This window comes from Podarcis cretensis (assembly GCF_951804945.1).
Source record: "Podarcis cretensis genome assembly, chromosome: 1".
Taxonomy (NCBI): Eukaryota; Metazoa; Chordata; class Lepidosauria; order Squamata; family Lacertidae; genus Podarcis; species Podarcis cretensis.
The window spans coordinates 132,289,700-132,313,089 of record NC_137170.1 but is presented as its reverse complement, the minus strand read 5'-3'; the positions used below and the strand labels follow the sequence as shown (position 1 = coordinate 132,313,089).

Genomic DNA, 23,390 nt, shown 5'->3' with positions numbered 1-23,390 from the left:
GCTGACTTGTATGTTGGCACAGACCCATCATTTTGCCCCACATTTAACTTTCCCAATAAGCCCACTGTCTCTGGGCAGAACACTTAAGTCTAGAGAAATGATAATTTTTCATAGTTCTCTTACCCAAGCTTCCTAGCTTACATCACAACTAATTCATGTATGTTCTTTCAAAGGATTGCATGAATGAACTAGTCACCACTATTTACAACATTATTTTTATTTCTCAGGGGGGGGGGACTATTGGATGCTAAGAGGCTCACTCCACACCCATTTGGCTTTCAGGTTATGATATTATTATAATTTAATATAAATAAAGACCCTGCCAAACAAGGCATGTTTTTTGAGTTATTATTAATTGTTTTAAAAGCATAGGTGGTTCAGGGAGGCCTGAGTGTCTCGGTTCCTGCCCCAAAACTCAACAGCATGTGCTCTTATTGGAAAATATGGAAGTGATCAACCTTTTAAAGAAGAGTAACAGTACCGATTCAGCAGTATGAAAGCAGCTGATTCAGCCCAAGAGCTCTCACGGGGCAAAGGGTTGGTGGGGAAGATCCCGGTCTAGGGCCAAGGGCCATGATTCAAGGAACAGCAATGAGGAGTTCACAACTGCAGTGGAGACGAGACGTTTTTCTAAAAAGTTTGCACACCCACCCAAAAGTTTAAAACCAAGGAAGAATGGATGAGACCCTTACTTGTAATAAACCCTCACTTTCTGCAGAAATATATGGAAGAAGGAGGAGGAGGAGGAGGAGGAGACGACGACGACGACAACAACAACTTTAGATTTGATATCCGCTTTATCACTACCTGAAGGAGTCTCAAAGTGGCTAACATTCTCCTTTTTCCCTTCCTCCCCCACAACAAACACTCTGTGAGGTGAGTGGGGCTGAGAGACTTCAGAGAAGCGTGACTAGCCCAAGGTCACCCAGCAGCTGCAGGTGGAGGAGCGGAGACGCGAACCCGGTTCACCAGATTACGAGTCTACCACTCTTAACCACTGCACCACACTGGCTATAAACTGCTAACAGATGCTAAGTCTAGGTGGACATGTCTCATTGCTTCTCTGGAAGTGCTGCCTTGCCTGGGCAAAGAGTGCTGGACCCAATTCCCAGGGGTGGGGCCAGCCACCTGCGGGGGCGGGGCGAGCCAGGGCAGGATGCTCCGTGGGGCCTCTGAGGAGTCTGCCTGTCTCCTCCTACTCAGCCGCCCTACAGCTTGGGTGGGGGGAGGCAGCGAGCGGACCATTTAAGCAATGCAGAGCCTGTGTGCGCCCAAGCAACCACGTCTCTCCCAGGAGAGACGCATGGCTCAGGTGCGCTGCAGGCCCCGCGGTGAGTGCAGCCAGGCATTTTGTCACCCCCCTCAGTGCTGACACCCAGGGTGGCCCGCCCGCACTGTACCCCGCTTCCTCCGCCCTTGCCAACTCCCCCTCTGAATCCTGTTGCGTCCCTCCAGGCTGAAGCCCAGTGCTCTCCCTAGACTCCAACAGTGTAGGATTCCTGCCTCAATACTAGAGCCAGATATGTTCAAAGGGAAGGAAGGGCTAAGAGAAACTAAGCTTAGATGAGCTATAATATAAACAGATTTAGACAAGCTACGGCACAATGAAAAATAACTAGCACCCCCACTAAAAACCTCCTTGAAAAAGTCACAAGTATTCTATCTGTAAAAAGCTGAACCGAAACCATCTAAAAAGCAGATTATTCAGTCAAGGTCCTGTTTCCAAATACAAACACTTCTTGCATGCTTTTAAGGATCTAAATAAATTACTTTCCCTGATCTGAACATATTTGCAGGCAGGGGGAAAATCTGATGCTTGCTCTCCAGATGGATATTATCCTTACACAGCCCTTTCAGCATAATAAAGATATAGCACCATCAATTAATTTTAAGTCAATGATTGTGCCAATAACATGACTCCAGCAGCTCTTATTTATCCACCGCAGCCTTTCCTCATTTAGGGATGGCTGCATATTACTCACAGAAAACATGTCAAATTCTGGCTCGAAACCATCCTTTTACATAATTTTTTTAAAGCTGTTTTGTTTTTGAGTGGGAACTCTTTTTAGCATAAGTGGACATTATTCATCTCTAATGTAATGGACTGACTTTACAGTTATACATTAAAAGTAAGTATTTATAAACCTAGGATAACTTCCAAAATACACTGCAATCATCTTTAAATACTTAAGAAATAGATTTCGATGTTAAATGTGGGAAACAACGAGGAACAGAAGTTTATTTAGCCTATTCTCAAAAAATCAAGCTAGGCACGGTAAAAAGAAAGGAAAAATGTGTTATACCCTGTGTGTGTGTGCCAGTTTGTAAGACTCTCTTAAGATACTTCTAAGATACTTATGGGGACGCGGGTGGTGCTGTGGGTTAAACCACAGAGCCTAGGACTTGCCGATCAGAAGGTCAGCGGTTGGAATCCCCGCGACGGGGCGAGCTCCCGTTGCTCGGTCCCAGCTCCTGCCAACCTAGCAGTTTGAAAACACGTCAAAGTGCCAGTAGATAAATATGTACCACTTCGGCAGGAAGGTAAACAGTGTTTCCGTGCACTGCTCTGGTTCGCCAGAAGCAGCTTAATCCTGACGGCCACATGACCCGGAAGCTGTACGCCTGCTCCCTCGGCCAATAAAGTGAGATGAGCGCCGCAACCCCAGAGTCGGCCACGACTGGACCTAATGGTCAGGGGTCCCTTTACCTTTACTAAGATACTTCTATGCAGCTGACAGTATATTCAGAAACATACTATTACTTCTGCATTACTTGGTTAATGAAAACACTTATCAGTGCTAGGGCACAGACTGGTTCTATACATTTATAGGCCTGAATCAGATGTCATGCTAAATTATGAACTAGAGCAAGAACATCATATGCTTATCTTTTACCTCTCGTCCTCTTCCAAGCATGGAATGAGACTGAAAGCTTCTGTCCCCTGCTTAGAACTAGAGCCAGGGCCGTCTTTAGCATACGCACCACCGGGGTGCAAAGATCCGCCCAGCGCCCCCCAAATTTAGTTTAGCCCCCAAATTAACTTTTATTATGCTTATGTCAGACACCACGCTTATGCCTTATCTCTCGTTTACAAAAGAAGGGAGGAAAAAGAAACAAAAGTGACGTGCTGTGGGCAGGCTCCAGGAGGGGTTGACGAGACTTCGGCACCCAGCACCAGCCAGCAGGCAGGCCGGCAGGCAGCAGCAACAGTAGCAGCACAGCCAGGGCTCCCCTCTGAGCCTCCCCATCCATGCCGAGCCGCAGGCAGGTCTGGCGTATCGGCATGGCGATCCAAGCCGGCGGGTGCCTGAGAGGTGTGCGCAGAGCTCAAGGCGGTAGCCAGGCGCCGGGAGGGGCGCTATGTTTGGGAGGTTGGTGAACCGGCAGAAAGGGCAGAAAGGGCGCGATCCTGGAGAGCCCGAGTCGCCCAGCAGCCTCCTCGCTGCCAGTTGCCAGCAGGCATCTCCCAAGCCGGCAGCTCCTGCTTCTTGGTTCCAGTTTGTTTGCCTCCAGCTCACGCAGAATCCAGTCAAAAAAGGAAAAAGGGGAGGGGAGTGTGGACACCGGGGGTGGGTGAGGAGGAGGGCATTATTTTTTTTGTGTGTGTGTGAATGACAAGCGCTGCCACTGGCACAGCGTATCTTTGGTAAATGAGCGCACAAAGTCGAAAGTCCTTTTGCTTTTTTAGCTTGATCAAAATTATTTATTATTTCATAACAGGTAGATCGTATAGTTAAAGCTATGGCTTTCCCAGTAGTGATGTATGGAAGTGAGAGCTGGACCATAAAGAAGGCTGATCGCTGATCGCCGAAGAATTGATGCTTTTGAATTATGGTGCTGGAGGAGACTCTTGAGAGTCCCATGGACTGCAAGAAGATCAAACCTCTCCATTCTGAAGGAAATCAGCCCTGAGCGCTCACTGGAAGGACAGATTGTGAAGCTGAGGCTTCAATACTTTGGCCACCTCATGAGAAGAGAAGACTCCCTGGAAAAGACCCTGATTTTGGGAAAGATGGAGGGCACAAGGAGAAGAAGACGACAGAGGACGAAATGGTTGGACAGTGTTCTCCAAGCTACCAGCATGGGTTTGACCAAACTGCGGGAGGCAGTGGAAGACAGGAGTGCATGGCGTGGGACGAAGAGTCGGACACGACTAAACGACAACAACAACAACAACAACAACAACAACAACAGGTAGATAGTTAAGAGCTTAGGCGGCTGCAGCAGTGGGCGCCTGGCTCCCCCCATAATCTGGTGCCTGGGTGCCCTGCACCCCCGGGTAAAGACAGCCCTGACTACAGTCATGGGGGGAAAGAAAGTACATCCTCTTTGAATTCTGTGGTTTTACATCTCAGGACATAATAACAATGTTGTTGTTGTTGTTGTTTAGTCGTTTAGTCATGTCCGACTCTTCGTGACCCCATGGACCCTGTTCCTTAGCAGGTCTTAACATTAGGTAAATACAAACTGAGATGAACAACAACACATGACCTATTACCCTGTGTCCTGATTTATTTTAAATATATATATATTAAAAGCCAAAATGTGTGAAAAACTAAGCACATAACTTGTAGAACAACCTTTAGCAGCAATAACTTGGAAGTGATCGTTTTCTGTAGGACTTTTTCCCTCTCTCACATCGTTGTGGAGGAATTTTGACCTGCTCTTCTTTACAACGTTTTTTCAGTTCATCGAGGTTTGCCAGCATTTGTTTATGCACACTAAACTATGGTTTGGTGCTATATGGATGAGCCTGACTGTGCCTAGACAAAACACTGGGCCTATGCACTCCCTGGTCCCAGACAGGTGGAAGAAGTTCTGCGAAGCTCAGTTTCACTTATACTTAAACTCTGCTATTCATTACTTTTGCTCAATTCCAGCTTAGTTTCATGGCAGTGCAGTCCACTGGGATGCATTTTCAAGAATGCACATGGGCTGTACAAACTATTGTTATCTTTGTGATGATGCAAATTGTTCCTTTCCATAGCGTTTTCACCTCTCCTAAGTAATTCATTGTTAATTAAGCCCATCCTAGCTTATTTTACACTTCTTTTTTTGCTGCACCTACTTTCCCCACGCACTAAATGAAGCTGAATAATCCCCTTGCAATGAAATACTGTAAAACATTAATAAACTAAATCCTAATTGAACTTTGTGGCATGCTGTTATCAATTCTGCTCAGCTCCCGTGGCATAACCACCACCACTTTGTTATCAAAACTTCTCACGGAACAGAGTTTATGAAGGAATATAATCTCTCTTCTCGGCCTGAATCTTCAGCATCGCCGAGCCATTCATGGGTATTACAGAAAAGGGATTGATATTGTCTATTATTCCAGTGCTTGGAGGGGCAGCTTTTAAGTTTAGATTTTTTTTTACTTAAGAATTCCTGTTCAAGAGTAGATACTAATCAATATTAAACTTTGAAGGCAACAAGAGGGCTTACTAATAAATAAATAAATAAATAAATGGTAAAGGACCCCTGGATGGTTAAGTCCAGTCAAACTTGACTATAGGGTGTGGTGCTCATCTTGCTTCAGGCCAAGGGAGCCGGCGTTTGTCCACAGACAGCTTTCCAGGTCAGGTGGCCAGCGTGACTAAACCGCTTCTGGCACAAACAGAACACCATGACAGAAACCAGAGTGCACAGAAATGCCATTTACCTTCCCGCTGCAGCAGTACCTGTTTATCTACTTGCACTGGTGTGCTTTCGAACTGCTAGGTTGGCAGAAGCTGGGACAGAGCAACAGGAGCTCATCCCGTCATGCAGATTCGAGCTGCCGACCTTCTGATAGGCGAGCCCAAGTGGCTCAGTGGTTTAGACCACAGTGCCACCTGCTCCTTTTAAAAAAATCAATTTAAAAACTCACTTATAATACCATTGCAATCTATACAATCACACTTGCCATCTTTCTAGCACAAGGAACAATTAAATCAGCCTTCTCACCTCCTGCTTCCTCACCTCCTTCCAAGTAAAATTAAACTTAGAAAAGTATCACTCCTCTTAATGGCAAACTCAGGGGCAGCCAAAAAGGAGGCAATGACAAACCAAGGGGTGTGTGGATGTGTCAATATGCCTAAGGAAACCCTAATGTGTGTGCGCCTTACCTAACAGGGCGAACCCCCTGAAGACTGAGCACGCTCAATAGCCATGGAATGCAGAGTGACAATAGTCCCAGAAAACACAGTGGAGGGAGTGGAATAACCGGTTTAGAGTGAAGGGCTGGCAGTCGCCTGAACTCATTTTAGGAGGGAAGATACTGTTGGTGATCTCACTTGAATAATGCAAGTCCAGAGAGAGGAAAATACCTGATAGGGTGCTGGACTCCCTCAAACCCTAGGTCCAAGTAGGTGCTAGAATTTAATTGAGGCTTGGGGTTGTTAAACAGGTTTAATAGCCAGACCCATGTGTATTAAGTCAGACCCGTGTGCGTCAAGCTTTGAGCTGGACACTTTTAATCCTTTAATTAAGCCAAGTGTTAAAAGCTAATTAAGCAAGGCTAACTTCCATGTGAGGGACGCGGGTGGCGCTGTGGGTCAAACCACAGAACCTAGAACTTGCTGATTGGAAGGTCGGCGGTTCGAATCCCCACGGCAGGTTGAGTTCCCGTTGCTCGGTCCCTGCTCCTGCCAACCTAGCAGTTCGAAAGCATGAAGTACAAGTAGATAAACAGGTACCACTCCGGTGGGAAGGTAAACGGCGTTTCCGTGCGCTGCTCTGGTTCACCAGAAGTGGCTTAGTCATGCTGGCCACATGACCCGGAAGCTGTACGCTGGCTCCCTCGGCCAATAAAGCGAGATGAGCGCCGCAACCCCAGAGTCAGTCACGACTGGACCTAATGGTCAGGGGCCCCTTTACCTTTACCTTATTAACTTCCATGTGAGGTGATAGGCTGTGGGACGGGCCACTGAAAAAGAACACAATGGATAAAAGGAGCCCAGTGTGAGTGTGCTGGTCCCGGGGGGGGGGGGGAAGGTTACCGTTGGCATAGTCAAAGTCCGGTCCTGGGTCAATAGCCTGGAAACAGTTCCGAAGGAGCAGGGCGAGGTCCGAAGCAGGAAGCAGGACTGGATGCTGGCCGAAACAGCTCTTCATCGACATTGCTCCCGCAACCTGGGACCGGGCTGACTGGCCTTTATCTTCTCTGAGGCCAGGGGCGGTCCCGGCCCCCAGGAGACCCGCCTCTCCTGGCCTTAAGGCGAGCACTCCTCCTGGGAGAAACCAGTTCCCTTTGCCTCTCTGCCCTGAGCCTCTGCAGTTCTGGAGAGGCTGAAGGGTTACTGGGCCCAGGGGGAGACTCACCTGCAGGCACTGAGTCCTCAACCACCTCCGGAGCCAGAGTGGATTCACCTGGTTCCTGCTCCTGAGGATCCGGCACAGGAGCAGGCGCTTCAGAATCAAGGCCCTGCCCCAGTTCAGCCGGCCCTGGAGGCGGGGACTCCTGTGCAGGCTGGGATTCCTCTGGTTCAGCCTCTGAATCGGAATCCCAGGCCATCACAGTGAGACAGCAGATGAGTGGCGCCTTTCTTGCCGCAGATAAAGCAGCGTGGGTTAGAAGCTTAGGGCCAGGAGTCACGTGAGCAGCAGATGCAAAGCAGTAGAAAGAGCATGATGTTGGATCTTGGCTGGGATCCTAGGCTGCACCCATGGAGGAAGCAAGACCCTCTTGGAATGTTGATGCTGCAAACTCCTCCATCCTAGGCAGGGCCAGATTTAGGTTTGATGAGGTCCTCAGCTATTGAAGGTAATGGGGACCTTTATCTGTCCAGCTGTCCTTTGTCAACAACAAACTGACACTGTTTTTTTGTGTTGGATATATGCTATACAGTGGTACCTCGGGTTACATACGCTTCAGGTTACATACGCTTCAGGTTAGAGACTCCGCTAACCCAGAAATAGTGCTTCAGGTTAAGAACTTTGCTTCAGGTTGAGAACAGAAATTGTGCTCCTGCGGCGCAGCGGCCGCAGGAGGCCCCATTAGCTAAAGTGGTGCTTCAAGTGAAGAACAGTTTCAGGTTAAATACGGACCTCCGGAATGAATTAAGTACTTAACCCGAGGTACCACTGTATTGTAATTTATGGACCTAATAGGTATCTAAAGCCATTTGCTCACGTTGCCATGCAACCAGTCCATGCAGAATGTAGGCTCCCTATATATAAAGGTAAAGTTAAACGTACCCCTGACCATTAGGTCCAGTTGTGGACGACTCTGTGATTGCTCGCTCATCTCGCTCTATAGGCCGAGGGAGCCGGCGTTTGTCCGCAGACAGCTTCTGGGTCATGTGGCCAGCATGACTAAGCTGCTTCTGGAGAACCAGAGCAGCGCACAGAAACTCTGTTTACCTTCCCGCCAGAGCAGTACCTATTTATCTACTTGCACTTGACATGCTTTTGAAATGCTAGGGGGGCAGGAGCTGGGACCGAGCAACGGGAGCTCACCCTGTCACAGGGATTCGAACTGCCGAATGGCAAGCCCTAGATTCTGTGGTTTAGACCACAGCGCCACCCGCATCCCTTGCGCTATATATAGAAATGAGCAAACCAGTGATATTTTAGGGAACAGGCTAGCAGACGGGGCCCATTACTTACATCATAGGAGCCTACACAACACAAAACACGGTTGCTGTATGTAGGTTTTATTTTATTTGTTTTTTATCTTATATTTTGGAAATGTACAGCCAGTTTTTTCCCCTTTAATTTTTTTGGGGCCCCCCAAGCGAATGGGGCCCTAAGCTGTAGCTTGTTTGCTTATATGTCAATCAGGCACTGATCTTAGGCTTGGGTTGTATACATGTGTAAATAACCATATATCACAAAGACATCATGGTCTATGCTTTGCCTCATTTCCCAAAAAGAAACACAGACCCCGAATAAGAACTGCTCAGAGCCTGGGGATGGTGTGCAGCAATACTTTGTTGGTTCAGTTTGTCAAAAACAACAATATACATATGAGGAGAGAGGTTTTGTTGTATTTATAGGCTTTGCCCAGAACATGTTCATTCAACTGGGGGTTGGGGAGACACTCCAATAGCATTTCTCTCTCCCTCTTTTTGGGTTTTCACTCAAAAAAAGAATAGCAAGCACATTATGAGGAAAGTGTCTGGTTTGCTTTCCTATTCCTCCAAATTCTCTCCCTAATTGCTCAGCTGCTTATATCTAGCAGGGCATTGTTCCGTGGATGATGAATAAAAAAGAAATTTAATACCAGAATACTATTAACTGAGGATCAGTATGGTTCCATGTATGCTTTCAAAAGGATGTACTAAGTTTAGAAAGCCACAAAAGTTAAACGGAATTCACTAAAGACTAAAAAGAGGACCCCCAATTTTCAAGCACAGCCACTTCAAAATAAGGGGAGGCTTGCATGTGTGCCATGCCTTATCTTGAAAGAGGGCCTGAGAACAGGACATATTTCCATGCCATCCATCAATGCAATAATGCCAGGATATATTACAATAAAATACCAAATGCAGAGTAAAAGCAGCAATGAAAATTAAATGTTAAAAACTTCTGAAGTAACACCTAGAGCAGGGGTCAGCAACCTAAGGCCCATGGGCCAGAACAGCCCACAAGGCTTGTCTAACTGGCCCACAGCACCCCCTGCTGCCCCTTCTTACCGGCCCGGCCCGGCCCGGCCCGGCCCGGCCTGGCGCGGGCATCAACTTCCGGGTTGATGGTGCCTGTGTGCATATGCACGGGTGCTCCTCTGTCCCAGATGTGCACCGGAAAAAGCATGTGCACATGTGTGCGGAATGGAGAAGCAGCCGTGCACATGTGCATACGCTATTTCCGACGCACTTCCGGGTCAGAGGAGCGCCGGAAATAGCATGTGTACAAGTTTGGCTTCCGGAAAAAAGTTCGAAAACCGGAACACCTACTTCTGGTTTTGCAGCATTCAGGTTCCAAGTTATTTGTGAACTGAGCTGTTCGAAAACTGAGGTACCACTGTAATTAAAAACTGTGTAGTCTCACCACAATGTATTTATGTAGTACCACAGCGAAACAGATTACCATATAACAACACAGTCTGTTCAGGGAAATAATTTTCCTCCAGTGTATCCCAGTATAAAATCCTGAGATGCTCTCCGAAAGAAATAACACATTTGTACACTTGGTTGGTAAGAGGGAGGAGGGCTCACTTTGACCCCACTGATCACTGTTTGACAGCCTAGTGCTATTACTTGGGATCATGGTCTTAAAAGCAGATATTAGAACAAACTTGATCCAATTATAACACTGATATAGCCCAAATAATCTTATCTCACAACATCTGGGCAATCGGGTGGGATCAGTGTGTAAGGGAGAAGTAGGAAGTATGCAAACCTGTGACGTGGTCTTACTCTGTGTTAAATATGAACAGAGTGATAAAGACACACATACACATAGGTACAAGGGGAGGGAAGGGGGGTGGGAATGTAAATAGTGAGGTAAAAAGGCAAATGAAATGGTCTGTGACCATTATATATAAAGTTGGAGATAACATGCCCATCCAAACATTGCTAATTTAATTAAAACATGGGCTGAAATAGGAAACCATTATCTCAATTCAAACCTAAACAGATAGAATCAAACATCACTCTAAGCTTATTATGCAGCAGTTTTAATGCTGGAGTCTCCCTATGAAAATCCTTTGGAAGAGAAGAGCAAATTTCAATGGCAGAGTTTTCCTGGAAGACTGAAGGAAGGAAGGAAGGAATCTTTATTTGTGTCAGCCATCGGCCATGGCAATAAAACAACAATACAATATACAAAGAAGAGAAATAAAAAGTCAACTATATAAAATACATTTTAGTGTTTTGAATCAATAGTCAAATAGTGGATCTTATTCCGATTGCCCCAGCTAAAAACCTTGCAACCTTTTCTGAGGACTCAACCTTTTCTGAGGACTGAAGTTTCTGAATGCCTCAGCCCAAAGCCCATTCAGTATTCTGAATTACCGTATTTTTGACTCAGAGAAGGGGAGATTTGGGTGGGGGGAGATTGCCCAGACTTTTTCAGCTTTTTTGGGGGGGGGGGTGTTTGCTGCCGAAAATCACAAACCCACAGGACTGCCACAGCCAATTGCACGCACATCGACAAAGCCACCCATTGTCTGCACACTCGCCAAAAGCCAGTGCCAATCACCCGCCCAATTGCAGCAGTAGCCAATAGCCAGCAGACCTCGCCGCACCCACCAATCACCTACAAATACACCACTGGCAATCTCCTGCTCACAGCAGCCACCAATCGCCTGTCCCAACTCTCCACTATCCGTGTATAAGACAACCCCCAATTTTTAAGCAAAAAACCCCCCTCATCTTATACACAGAAAAACACGGTACGTCACAGAATCATAGAATTGGAGAGTTGGAAGGGACTACGAGGGACCAAAAGCAATGACAAACCTGGACAGCATTTTAAAAAGCCGAGACGTCACCTTGCCAACAAAGGTCCGTAGAGTTAAAGCCATGGTTTTCCCAGTAGTGAAGTATGGAAGTGAGAGCTGGACCATAAAGAAGGCCGATCACCAAAGAATTAATGCTTTTGAATTCTCGTGCTGGAGGAGACTCTTGAGAGTCCCATGGACTGCAAGAAGATCAAACCGATCCATTCTTGAAGAAAGCAGCCCTGAGTGCTCACTGGAAGGACAGATCCTGAAGCTGAGGCTCCAGTACTTTGGCCACCTCATGAGAAGAGAAGACTCCCTGGAAAAGACCCTGATGTGGGGAAGATGGAGGGCACAAGGAGAAGGGGATGACAGAGGACGAGATGGTTGGACAGTGTTTTCGAAGCTACCAGCATGAGTTTGACCAAAGTGCGGGGGGCAGTGGAAGACAGGAGTGCCTAGCTGCTCTGGTCCATGGGGTCACAAAGAGTCGGACACGACTAAATGACTAAACAACAACAAAAAAATTTAAACAAAAAAAACCCCTCGTCTTATATAAGGAAAAACAAGGTACGTCACAGAATCATAAAATTATAGAGTTGGAAGGGACTACGAGGGACCAACCCTCTGTGATGGAGGAATCTTTTGCCCAATGTGGGGCTGGAACCCCTAACCCTGAGATTAAGAGTCTCATGCTCTACCGGCTGAGCTATCCCTGTCGTACCCCCGCTCTCCAATTTGTCCGAGGCCTTGCAAGGTGCAAATGTACATGAGGTGTTGCATAATCATGAGTTTTTAATTGATGAAGCATGTTAAGTGCTCTGCAGTGGCAGCACAAATACTCAGCACTATACAGCTTGCTTTTGGTCCTATGCGGCAAGATGAAATCAGGTGACTATGTAAAAGGTAAAGGTAAAGGACTTCTGGATAGTTAAGTCCAATAAAAGGCGACTATGGGGTTGCGGCACTCATCTCGCTTTCAGGCCAAGGGAGCTGGCGTTTGTCCACTTTCCAGGTCATGTGGCCAGCATGACTAAAACGCTTGTGGCGCAACGGGGAACTGTGACGGAAACCAGAGTGCACGGAAACGCCATTTACCTTCCCGCCGGTGTGGTACCTATTTATCTACTTGCACTGGTGGGCTTTCGAACTGCTAGGTTGGCAGGAGAGAATGTTTTCTCTAAAAGTAGTACATGGATGATTCATCACTCTTGCCCTTGCAGATATGAAAGGAAAAGCTTCAGTCAGTTGCACGAGATCTCGCAAAAACACCCAAAAATCATATTCTTGCAAAAAATACTGAGGCATTTTTATGGTGTTTTTTTTTTAAAAAAAAAAATCATTAAATAAAATAAAAACCCAAGTAGACCTTGGTTGACTCTCCAATTAAAAGAAAGCACTATGTGGGTGAAAATCCTATTAGTCACTTACCAGTAGCAGCCAAATGTACAACAGTATTTTTCTGCTCATATGGCTCGCTAAAGTACATTAATCATGGACAACTTTGAGAAATGTTATTGAGAAATGTAGCATTTGTTTTTTGTACAGCATGGCTCCCAATTCCTCTAACGAGCTGAATAAAACTTCACTTGGAAAGTAAAGATTAGGACAAAACAGGAGTTGAAAACTCATGTGCATGGTGAAAAATTCACCCTTCAATGTAAGATTCAAATTACGTCAGAAAATCATACTTATAGTACACTCCCACAAACTCCCTATATATACACAACTGTCCTTTTTCTAAATTAACACTGCCAGACATTTTGTCTTGAGCAGCTGTTCAGCAACACTGGTATATGTTAATATCACTCAATTCCTTATTTAACTTACACCAAGGAGAGCTAACAGGGCTTTCATGTTTTTAACGCATTTTCCGCGGCTGTAGTTCTTTCAGATCACTTGTGCAAGGCCGAAGGAGGCATTGTGTAAATAGGTTTGTGGAAAACAGCGAAGTGATGCTGATATAAATAATAAAATGCTAAGCTTTTTAAAAATGGTATTCGTCTTCTGTTACAAGTTAGGAGGGGAAAAAAATCGTTTTGTCATGCAGCTGGCGAAGAACACTGCTGTACACGTGACCAGTTAATGCATTTTAGTGCATAATGTGGCAATTATTGTCTATACAACTATCCTATTGTGCATGAATAGGAAGTGGCATCATCCTTACAATAAATTGTACGGTAATTAGCCATTTCCCCTCATTTCCTTTCTGAACTCCGATAACACCGAGATATATCATCCGTCTTGCTTATTTGCAAAAGTAAGAACAAACCATCTGTACTGCCACTGTTCTAAATTAGATGGACTGTAATTTTCAGGTCTGTAAAGCAAAGGCTAGGAGGTCAAACATTGGAATTGTTTGCTGAGGGTCATATTGTATTTAATTTAGGTGCCCTAAGACATTCCGTACATAAAGAAAAACGTGGCAGCTAAACTATTGCCCAGTTTAGAAGCAGAGAAAATACAGTCAACATAATCCAGTTATATAGAGTTTGTTTTAATATATATATATATATTAAAAAACATGCAACCAGTCACAGAGGGATGGATGCTGATTTAGCCACCTGCCACTCTTTCATCCTTTCTGCAGCCCCTCTCAGGTCGCTGGCTTCTGAACCCCAGCCACATTTGCATATTCCAAATAGAGATCATATTATTCTTTACATAATTACTTATACCAAGGAACAGCAGATGCAACCCGTAATTGACAAAGACCAACCTTCCCCTCAGTTCCAACTCATTCATTTCTATTTAACTCCTTTTAGCAGCCTGGCTAGCTCAGTCATTACAGCAAACTCTCACCACCAACACCCTCCGCTCGTTCATTCCCCCAATATTCCTACCAGACATGCTTGGTTCGATGGGTTTCTGCCTGAGGTTAGATGCCCAGGCTGAGATAGAACCAAAGCAACACAGAATCATAGAACTGCAGAGCTCGAAGGGATCCAGTGAGCCATGTAGTCCAACCCCAAAGGCTTTGGAGAGAAGACATAAAGTTCACCGCATGTTGCAATTTGAGAGAAAATGTAATGAAAAGGCTGTACCGATGGTACCTGACGACGGCCAAACTGACCAAGATGTATAAGAATAGCTCAGATGTATGCTGGAGATGTAAAAATGGGGTAGGTACTGTGATGGCATGGGAATCTGATTCAGAGGCTGAACCAGAGGAATCCCAGCCTGCACAAGAGTCCCCGCCTCCAGGGCCGGCTGAGCCGGGGCAGGGCCTTGATTCTGAAGCACCTGCACCTGTGCCGGATCCTCAGGAGCAGGCACCAGGTGAATGCATTCTGGCTCCGGAGATGATCTCCCAGCCCTGTCAGGGGAAGGTGAGTCTCCCCCTGGGTCCAGTAACCCTCTCTTGAGCTGCAGAGGCTCAGGGCAGAGAGGCGGAGGGAACTGGTTTCTCCCAGGAGGAGTGCTCGCCTTAAGGCCAGGAGAGGCGGGTCACCTGGGGGCCGGGACCACCCCTGGCCTCACAGAAGATAAAGGCCTGTTAGCCCGGTCCCAGGTTGCGGGAGCAACGTCGTTGAAGACCTGTTTCGGCCAGCACCCAGACCTGTTCTTGCCGTCCTTGCCTGGCTCCTCTTTTTGGACCCCGCTTCGCCCTTGGAGGTCAGTCTACAGACCCTCAACCCAGGCCCCTGACCATGCCTCACGGTAACCTCCCCCCAGGACCAGCACAGGTACCTTCATGCACATGTGGTGGGACTGTGTGAAAATAAGAGAAGTTTGGGATACAATATATAATGAACTTAAAAATATCTTCGAATTTTCCTTAAAAACAAACAAACTGAAGCCTTTCTGTTAGGCATTATGTCCATGGAAATACAAAAAAAACAAACCCTTTTTATGCATGCAACTACAGTGGCTACTATTTTAATAGCTAAAAATGGGGAAAGTGATAGAATACCTAGAGCTTGCAAAAATGAGTGGGAGAATAAGAGGAAAATCAAATCAGAAAGTTATTAAAGATTGGACAATATTCAAAGAATATCTTTATAAGTATTCTGATAATGCAATGCTCCTGACAGACTTAGATTGAATCTTGAAGTGTAAGGAAATCTTAATAACAAAAATTTCTTCTGATAAGCAACACAAAAGAATAATAATAATGAAGTGTGTATAGAATAAAAGGTAAAGGGACCCCTGACCATTAGGTCCAGTCGTAACCGACTCTAGGGTTGCAGCGCTCATCTCACTTTATTGGCCGAGGGAGCCGGCGTACAGCTTCCGGGTCATGTGGCCAGCATGACTAAGCCGCTTCTGGAAAACCAGAGCAGCGCACGGAAACGCCGTTTACCTTCCCGCCGGAGCGGTACCTATTTATCTACTTGCACTTTGATGTGCTTTCAAACTGCTAGGTTGGCAGGAGCAGGGACTGGGCAATGGGAGCTCACCCCATCGTGGGGATTCGAAACACCGACCTTCCGATTGGCAAGTCCTAGGCTCTGTGGTTTAACCCACAGTGCCACCCGGGTCCCAACTCTTTATATATCACTTATGTATATAATAATAGGGTATAAAAAATACAATGAGGTGAGTCGGAAGTTAAAGTGTGTGTAATGTCAAAAGATATGTTGTTAGTGTTTATGGTTTGTTTATGTTGTTTATTGTGTTTGTCTATGTTTGATGTAAACTGTTTTTTGTAATAAAGAATATTCTAATAATAATAATAATAATAATAATAATAATAATAATAGCAAATGCAGGAATCTGGCTCATGGCCGTCTCTGAGTGGGCTCAAACCACCAACCTTCTGGTTAACAGCCAGATGCACTGACGCATCAGGCCACCTCGTATTCAGGCGGATTTCAATACCATGAGGTTGAGTGACCAAGGAAGCTGTGGAAAGACCAGAAGTTGCTGTCCTTGCCTGCTGCCATAATTTCAGTGACCCAGTACAGTGGTGCGTATGCATAACGAACGACAGTGAGATTGGAAGGAACACTATTGGGGAGAGTACACTGGAGACAATTGGACAACCCCCTGGGTCCCCTCTGCAATGGTGCTAGTACTGCAACACCGTTGTAGTTATTTAGTCATTTAGTCATGTCTGACTCTTCGTGACCCCATGGACCAGAGCACGACAGGCACTTCTGTCTTCCACTGCCTCCCGCAGTTTGGTTAGTAGCTTCAAGAACACTGTCCAACCATCTCGTCCTCTGTCGTCCCCTTCTCCTTCTGCCCTCCATCTTTCCCAACATCAGGGTCTTTGCCAGGGAGTCTTCTCTTCTCATGAGGTGGCCAAAGTATGGGAGCCTCAGCTTCAGGATCTGTCCTTCCAGTGAGCACTCAGGGCTGAATTCCTTCAGAATGGATCGGTTTGATCTTCTTGCAGTCCATGGGACTCTCAAGAGTCTCCTCCAGCATCATAATTCAAAAGCATCAGTTCTTCAGCGATCAGCCTTCTTTATGGTCCAGCTCTCACTTCCATACATCACTACTAGGAAAACCATAGTTTTAACTATACGGACCTTTGTCGGCAAGGTGATGTCTCTGCTTTTTAAGATGCTGTCTAGGTTTGTCATTGCTTTTCTCCCAAGAAGCAGGCATCTTTTAATTCCGTGACTGCTGTCACCATCTGCAGTGATCATGGAGCCCAAGAAAGTAAAATCTCTCACTGCCTCTATTTCTTCCCCTTCTATTTGCCAGGAGGTGATGGGACCAGTGGCCATGATCTTCGTTTTTTTGATGTTGAGCTTCAGACCATATTTTGCGCTCTCCTCTTTCACCCTCATTAAAAGGTTATTTAATTCCTCCTCACTTTATGCCATCAAGGTTGTGTCATCTGCATATCTGAGGTACTGCCACACACCCCGATGCAAATACAAAATATTTAGCAAGGGTACAGAAAGCAATCTCCATGTCTCCAATTCTCCACCCCCCTCCACACACACACACACACACACACACACACACAAAGTTTGGAAGTTGGTTGCTATAACTGGCTAGGAAATACAACCTCATGGTTTTATTTGCTCAGGGGCCAAATTACTGAAGAACTGAAACCAGAAATCAGTGGGGAGGTGAAAGGACTATATAGGTGGCCCTATATGTGGGAGGCATATGTCCCACGTCACACGCCATGTTCCACTTATGTGTGTATGTGTGTGTGTGTGTGTGTGTGTGTTTGGATGGAGAGAACAACACGAAAAATGGCTCTAAACTCGAAGGATTGTACCAAAAAACAAAAACAAACCCAGTTTGGTCAGAGAAAAAGGCAATATATCCATGATAATAGGGACAACAAGACCATTCATTGAGAACAACTAGGCAGCACTGCATTTCTCTGCAAAACTAATTCCCTCTTTTCCCTATGGATGAAAGCAACAGTAGCATGAAAACGTCCAGTATTTTCTCTCTCTTCAAAATGTGCCGCAGTGCTAGAGCACCCACCTTCTGCGAAAACAAATTTTTAATTAAACATTGTTTAATTGGATGTATCAAAAATTAATTGGAAACCGATTCTGTAGTAACCAACAAAGGGTTTTTGCAGATGGAGAGGAGGAAGAGGTGAAGAGAAAGGAACAACAGTTTACCCACGGTCTGACTCAAAAGATGTGCCAAATGTAAAAACAGAAAGCCAGCACGTACACGCATAGTAGTTTGGCTCTGCAAATATAGTTTCAGTTATGGAGTAGGGGAGGCATTTAGATGCTTATACTCATGATTAACTCTTCTGAACAAGTGAAATATGGAAGCAAAACGAACTGGTAGCTATTTACCAACTTTGCTCCCATTCTGGCACAGCTGAATACAGTGCTGAGAGCTTTCTGACAACTAATGAGAGATGCATGGCTAATCACAAAAGACATTACGACTGCCAAAGGTACAATGATAATAAGCAAGCTAACAATAACAGAAAAACAATGGCTACCAGGGATGTATAAGTAACAGAATTCGAGCAGCAAATACTTGGCACTGTTTCATTTTAAGCCTTGCTTTTTTGCTGAAAAAGCTCTCGCTAACTACTTGAAGTCAGAGAAACCATATTGGAAGGTCTGCTGCCGGCCATCAGATCGTCTCACGAAACCATCTACCCTGCAAGAGCAGCTCAAATTCTGCAACAGGTGCAGCAATCCACTCAAAGCTATGTGTGCAAGCGGCTTCCAATTCAAGAGATAGAGCTTCAGTGCTGGGCAGCTACTGTTGTGGAAGAACATATGATTCTACACATACATAAAAAAGGTGTTTCTGTTTGTTGCAAAGTTCAGTGGCCACTTATGGAAAGCATCTTAGTACGGCAGTAGCCAAGAGACCACCGCATATGCAATACAGTGGTACCTCTGGTTGCAGACAGGATCCGTTCCGGAGCTCCGGTCGGATCCTGAGGTTTCCGCAACTGGAGGTGCCTGTTCTGCGCATGTGCGCGGGGTGGTAGAGCACTTCTGCGCATGCACATGGCATGGTAGAGTGCTTCTGTACGTGTGCACAGCGTGGTAGAGTACTTCTGTACTTCTGGGTTTGCCGTGTGCATGTCCCGAAGGATACGTAACCAGAGGTGTGCATAAGTAGAAGTACCACTGTACTTTTATTCTGATGCCTTACTCATCTTCCCAGGTATTCAGGGAAGTTTTTGAAGGTAACAACTTCATTTCCCACCTCTTCCACAGTTCTCCAAATTAATTTGGCATCGCAGCCTACAACCCTCACTTCTCCAGTTCCACAATCCTCAGCTGTCTAAAAGTCTCTTGCTCCCTCAAATGACTACCCTTTCACCCCTTGCAAAGCATCATCACCAATGATAGTATGACAGCTACACTCCAATGATAGTATTGGACTTGTTCTTGGCAGTGATGTGGTAGGTAAAAGGTAAAGGATTCATGGACAGTTAAGTCCAGTCAAAGTTGACTCTGGGGTTGGGGCGCTCATCTCGCTCTATAGACCGAGGGAGCCGGCGTTTGTGCACACACAGCTTTCCGGGTCATGTGACTAGCATGACTAAACCACTTCTGGTGCAACAGGACACCATGACGGAAGCCATAGCACAAAGAAATGCCGTTTACTTTCCCGCCACAGCAGTACCTATTTATCTAATTGCACTGGTGTGCTTTCAAACTGCTAGGTTGGCAGGAGCTGGGACAGAGCAATGGGAACTCACCCCGTCGCAGGGATTCGAACTGCCAACCTTCTGATCAACAAGCCAAAGAGGCTCAGTGGTTTAGACCACAGTGCCACTTGCGCCCCTGATGTGTTAGTACAGTGGATGCTCGGGTTGTGAACGTGATCTGTGCAGGAGGCACTTTCGCAACCCACAGTGCCGCGTCTGCGCACACGCGGGTCGTGATTCCGCACTTCTGCACATGTGCAAGCACTGAAACCCAGAAGTAACCCGTTCCGGTACTCCCAGCTTCGGCGCGGTGCGCAACTTGAAAGCACACAACCAGAGGCGTCTGTAACCCGAGGTATGACTGTATTATGTAGAACTGAACATGCAACTGAACAGCTGTGTTACCCTAAGGCAGAATGAACTTTGCAAACCTCTGGCACTGAATATATGAACCTTCCTATAGGAGAACTATATGTTGATGTCTGCCAGCAATTTCTAGATCAACTCTGTATCCCTAAATGGAAACCAGAGTCATAGGTCATACATTTTCTATTACTGGGGAATGATCAGGTGCTCACCAAGTTAGTGGCTAAATATCTCTATTTGGTTTTTTGTCGTCGAAGACATCTGATCTCCCTGGAGACCAAGAGATGTGACGATAGACTGCTCTGCCTCCTTTCTTTTAGCAAATGTTTTGTGCCACTGGGGAAGTGGTAATTCTGTACAGATTTGTTTTGGATGTTGTATGTGATGCCAATAAAAGGTTTTACGATACGATATGATCTAGGAGAATTTAGTTTAGGTTGGCACTAGCTAGAACTAGGTTTCACCTCACATTGTCTTGCACAAGGAATAGAAGTCCAGCTACTTTGCCCAAGTATGCCTCTAAGTTGAATCGACTTCACTAAGGTCTACTGCTTTTATATTTTTGAACTTATTGCCAGAGCCACGAGGAGTACAATTAAGGTACTACCTGGAGGTATTGTCTTAAATAAAGCTCTGTATAATGATCACTTTAAAGGAAGGCTTTAATTTGAAGTACTGGGGGGAGCTGTTATCAGTTCCCCACAGCCAGATATACACGTTTCCCCAATTCCAGTTATAATCATTGGTGAATTTCTTCATCAAAACCTGGGGAAAGGTTCAGAAATAAATTTCCAGCTCCCTAAGTTGTAGTTTCGGATCTGATCCTGGTTTGAGACTCTGACTAGTAAACTGAAAGTACAGTGGTGTCCCGCAAGACGAATGCCTTGCTAGATGAAAAACCCGCTAGACGAAAGGGTTTTCCGTTTTTCGAGGCGCTTCGCAAGACGAATTTCCCTATGGGCTTGCTTCGCAAGACGAAAACGTCTTGCGAGTCTTGCGAGTTTTTTCCCTTTTTCCCTCCCTTTTTCTAAGCCGCTAATAGCCGCTAAGCCGCTAATAGCGCTAATCCGCTAATCCGCTAATAGGGATGCTTCGCAAGACGAAAAAACCGCTAGACGAAGAGACTCGCGGAACAGATTAATTTCGTCTTGCGAGGCACCACTGTAGTAACCCACAGTTCTTCATAGAAGAGAAGTCCAGTTTAAGCTCACCAGGATCAACGTGCCAATGAAGGGAAGAGGGAAAGGGAGAGCACACAGGACAAACACTTACCCCCTAAAATATAGTTTAGCAGGCCAGGGATTTATGTCAAAGCTGGGCTTTAGTATAATTCTCTCTCTTCAGAGGGGCAACATCATATAAGGCTCAAGTGAGATCTGAGAACGTGTTTGGACCTACCTTTTCTTTATGCAAAACAAGAAAATCTTGATTCTGATTCTCTAGAAATTTATCCTGCTAAGAGGGAAATGGTAAAAGCATTCCAGACCGACAAGCACAGCCTGCTTCTGACTCAGGCATTGCCATTACCATTTTGATAGTGATTCAAATAACTTTCTCTTTGATTTCAGGAATTACTGTAATTTCAGAACTACACTTATAATTACAATAAGCTGTTTTGAAGAGGGAAATGATTAGAGGTTGCTTTGTGGGGGGGATTTATTGTTTCATGTAAAATTTCATATTTTATTATGTCTACGAAGAATTGATGCTTTTGAATTATGGTGCTGGAGGAGACTCTTGAGAGTCCCATGGACTGCAAGAAGATCAAACCGATCCATTCTGAAGGAAATGAGCCCTGAGTGCTCACTGGAAGGACAGATCCTGAAGCTGAGGCTCCAATACTTTGGCCACCTTATGAGAAGAGAAGACTCCCTGGAAAAGACCCTGATGTTGGGAAAGATGGAGGGCACAAGGAGAAGGGGACGACAGAGGACGAGATGGTTGGATATTGTTCACGAAGCTACCAGCATGAGTTTGACCAAACTGCGGGAGGCAGTGGAAGACAGGAGTGCCTGGCGTGCTCTGGTCCATGGGGTCACGAAGAGTCGGACACGACTAAACGACTAAACAACAACAACAACTCTGTGAGTTGACTTTTATGTACGACAGGTGATGACAAAGCGTGTTCTCCTTCATGGAGAGCACGTGTTGCGGTGGGGTCTAGCAGAACACCCCCTCTTGGTTGCTAGGCGGGGCTGTTTGGATGGCCATGACTGTGATTGGGCTATAATAGTTGTTGGGGAGATTTTGATGTTACCATTTAGTGGGTTGGCCCAAAGGTTATATATTTTTTGCACGCAGCGTGGTGCAGTCTCTTTTGCTGTGTGCAGTGGATCGCCCGCCCACCCTCCCTAATTTAGGGCTTTTGGATTTGACCTTGCTATGCCTGTCATGGGGTTGTCTGCTTTTGGAGCGGGGGCCTGGTAGGAATTTTGTCCATCTGGCAGGTTGGCTGGTACCATTTGGTTTTTGCCTACTGCGTAGCAAATCATCACAACTTGTAAGGCTGTCGGGTTAAAGGTAAAGGTAAAGGTACCGCTGCCCGTACGGGCCAGTCTTGACAGACTCTGGGGTTGTGCGCCCATCTCACTTAAGAGGCCAGGGGCCAGCGCTGTCCGGAGACACTTCCGGGTCACGTGGCCAGCGTGACATCGCTGCTCTGGCGAGCCAGAGCCGCACATGGAAACGCCGTTTACCTTCCCGCTGGTAAGCGGTCCCTATTTATCTACTTGCACCCGGAGGTCCTTTCGAACTGCTAGGTTGGCAGGCGCTGGGACCGAGCAGCGGGAGCGCACCCCGCCGCAGGGATTCGAACCGCCGACCTTTCGATCGGCAAGTCCTAGGCGCTGAGGCTTTAACCCACAGCGCCACCTGCGTCCCAAGGCTGTCGGGTTAGGCATTGGTTAAAATTTGGTTGGTGGAGGGGTTAAAGGTTGGCTGTGCTTGCCCCTCCGATGCTGCTGCTGCTGCTGCAAGGGAATTCCGTTAAAGGAATCCAGGGGCTCGCCATGCTTTTGTCCGAATCCCTGGCAAGGGGCATGGGCTGCGCAAGCCCCTGGGAGTGTGCAGGGAGTGGGGAGGGTATGGTGCCCAGCCCCATTCTCTCCCCAAAACGTTTTCCCTTACTGACTTTCGCAGGGTTCTGGAAGTCACTTCTGTCCTGGGGCAGGGACAGTGTGATGGCCTGGGATTCGGACTCAGAGGTTGAACCTGAGGGATCCCTGCCTCCAGAACCAGCTGAGCCGGGGCTGGGGCCTGAAGGGTCCTCACCTGTGCTGGATCCTCAGGTGCAGGCACCAGCTGAGTCTGCTCTGGCTCCTGAGGTGATGGAGGACCCATTGCCTGCAGGTGCTGCACTCTCAGCCCTGTCAGAGGAAGCTGAGGTTGCTTCTGAGTCCAGTAACCCTCCAGCCTCTCCTGCGCTGCAGAGGCTCAGAGCAGAGAGGCGGAGGGAACTAAGTTCCTGCAGAAGGAGTGCTCGCCTCCAGGCCAGGAGAGGCGAGTCACCTGTGGACCGGGGCCGCCCTATGCCTCAGGGCAGATAAAAGCCAGTCTGCCCCAGTCCCAGGTTACGGGAGCAATGTTGTTGCAAGCCTGTTCCTGCCT

The 23,390-nt window shown here is 46.5% G+C and overlaps 1 protein-coding gene across 2 annotated transcripts in view; it reads right to left on the bottom strand.

Moving 5' to 3' along the window:
- Nucleotides 1-23,390, bottom strand: part of PARD3B (par-3 family cell polarity regulator beta) — a 652,714-nt gene that overhangs the window by 342,933 nt on the left and 286,391 nt on the right. The gene's annotated exons all lie outside the window — the stretch shown is intronic.